Genomic DNA, 3,033 nt, shown 5'->3' with positions numbered 1-3,033 from the left:
CTCCCTTCCTTCCTTCCTTCCTTCCTTCCTTCCTTCCTTCCTTCCATGCTAAATTGCTCATCAAACCACCAAATGCTGCCTTGATGGAAAAATGATTCTCCATTAAGTTATTTTATTAATTAATCACACACGGGTATCGGGGAGTGAGGCGCTAAATTTTGGAATTCCTCTTGTGTTCACCTGATATAAAATCTATCTGTACACAAACATAGTACTGTGATGTTTTTTGTAACTTCAAATTGAGTCTTAAAATCAGTTTATGTAGGTTTTCCAACTTTTTAAAAATCATTTGGAGTATTCTGGACCCTTCTTTTTTCTATTTAAATGTCAGAATCCATTTGTCACTTTCTCAAAGAATGTGCTACAATTTTCTTTCAGCTTGCATCAAATCCATAGAACAGTTGGAGAAGAACCGATATCCTAACAACGCTGACTAATCCAATTAATAAATATAGTATCTATCTCCTTTTATTTGGATCTTTTGAACACTTTTTTCATCAATATTTTTCTTCATGTAGTAGTTTAGAGTCTTACGAATGTTGCATATTTATTATTGGATTTATCATTACTTTTTACATCATTGTAATATTTTAAAAGTTAAATTTCTAATTGTGTGTAGCTAGTGAATGAATAATTTTTTTGTTTTGTTTTGTTTTTATATATTGACCTTGTATCCTGAAACACTGAGAAGCTCACTCCTTACTTGCAGAAGCTTTTGATAGATTCCTTGGGACTTTTTCTATGTATGGAAATGCCATCAGCTGATAAAGACAGTTTTATTTTCTCCATTTCCTATCTATATATATTTATTTTTGTTTTTTTGTTTTTTTTTGATTTATTGAACTGTCTAGTACCTCATGTAAAATGTTAAATAGAAATAATGATAGCATATATTCCTATCTTGTTCTCAGTCTTAGGAAAAAAGTATTTGCTTTGTTTCTGTTAAATATAATATTAGGTAAAGGTTTTTGTTAGATGGCTGCCATCAGATTTAGGAATAACCCATTATTCCTAGTGTATTAAGAGTTTTTATCTTAAATGGGAATGCAATTCTCTCAAATGATTTTTGTGCTTCTACTGAGATTACTATTTTTTTTTTTCGTATTTATGATGTTTATGTGGTGAATTACTTAGATTGATTCACACATGTTGAACTAGCTTTGCATTCCTGGGATAAACTCCATTTGCTAAGGATGTATTACATTTTTTGTATTACTAGATTTGGTTTGTACATCTTTTCTTAAGATTATTGCATCTATTTCCATGAGCAATATCAGTAGGTAGTTTTCTTTTCTTGTAATAGTGTTGATATCAGGGAAATGACGGTCTCATAATATCAGGGGACCAGTATTCCATCCTCTTCAAATTCTTAGAAGAGTTTGTGTACAACTGATATTAAAATTTTGGTGTAATTTGCTAGTGAGTTTATTTGGGCTACAAAAGTTCCTTATAGGTAGATTTTTACTTAAAATTTGAGTTTTTAAATAATATAGAACTATTGAGAATATCATTTTCCTTACACAGACTATCATATTTTGTGTGATTCAAGCAATCTGTCCATTTTATCCAGCTATCATCTTTTTGACGTTTTCAAATAATAATTGCTTATTATTCTGATAATGTCTGTAGGGCTTATAATGATGTTTCCTCCTTTGGTTCAGATATTACTGTTTTGTTTCTTCTCCCAATTTAATCAGAGATTTATCTATTTTATTGATATTTTCAAAGAAGTTTTGGTCTCATTTGTTTTCTCTATTGTTTTTTAGTTGACTATTTCATTTAATTTTTATCTTGATTAATTCTTCCCATTGGCCAACTTTAGGTTTCGTTTGCTCTATTTTTTCCTATTTTCTTGTAAAAGTTTTTTTATTGATACATAATAGATGTATATATTTTCAGAGTACATGTGATAATTTAACATGCTCATATAAAATGGAAAGATAAAATCAATGTAACTGTGAAAGTCATTGCCTTAAATATTTGTCTTTTCTTTATGCTAGAAATATTTTTATTTATTTCCTTCTGGCTATTTTAAAATATACAATAGATCCTTGTAAACTATAGTTGCTCTACTGCTCTATCAAACATGAAGTCTTATTTCTTCTATCAAATTTATATTTGTACTGATTGCAATCTCTCTTCATAACTCCCTTCACCCTACTTTTCTCCACCTCTGTGACCACCAATCTACTCTCTATCTTAATGGGATCCACTTTTTCAGCTCCCAAATATGAATGAGAACATACAGCATCTGTCTTCCTGTGCTTGGCTTTATTTCACTTAACATTATGACCTCCAGTTCCATCCAAGTTGTTGCAAATGACAAGATTTTGTTCTATTTTATGGCTGAATAATATTCCATTGTACACACACACACACATATATACACACACACATATACATATACATATACATATACATATACATATACATGATATTTTCTGTATTCATTTATCCCTTGATGGGCAATTAGGTTGATTTCTTATTTTGGCTATTCTGAATACTGTGATTCATATTGCAAAACAAGATATAGTGATAAATATGGGAGTACAGATATCTCTTCAGTAGATTGACTTTCTTTCTTTTGAACATATAACCAGTAGTGGAATTGATGAATCATATGGTAATTTTATTTTTAGTTTTTTAAGGAACCTCCACACAATTTTCCATTAGTTGCTGTACTAATTTACATCCCCACCAACAATGTATGAGGGTTCCTCTTTCTCTACATCCTTGCAAGCATGTGTTATCCCATCTTTTTGATAAAAGCCATTTTAACTAGAGTGAAATATCTCATTGTGGTTTTGATTTACATTTTTCTGATTCGTGATAGTGAGGATTTTTTAATATACCTGTTGGCTATTTGTATGTCTTCTTTTGAGTAATGTATATTCATATCTTTTGCCTATTTTAAAAATTGGATGATGGCCGGGCATGGTGGCTCACGCCTGTAATCCCAGCACTTTGGGAGGCCGAGACGGGTGGATCACAAGGTCAGGAGATCGAGACCACGGTGAAACCCCGTCTCTACTA

This window comes from Rhinopithecus bieti, unplaced genomic scaffold (genome assembly GCF_001698545.2).
Source record: "Rhinopithecus bieti isolate Rb0 unplaced genomic scaffold, ASM169854v2 scaffold_15796, whole genome shotgun sequence".
Classification (NCBI taxonomy): domain Eukaryota; kingdom Metazoa; phylum Chordata; class Mammalia; order Primates; family Cercopithecidae; genus Rhinopithecus; species Rhinopithecus bieti.
This window is presented reverse-complemented; position numbering follows the sequence as displayed.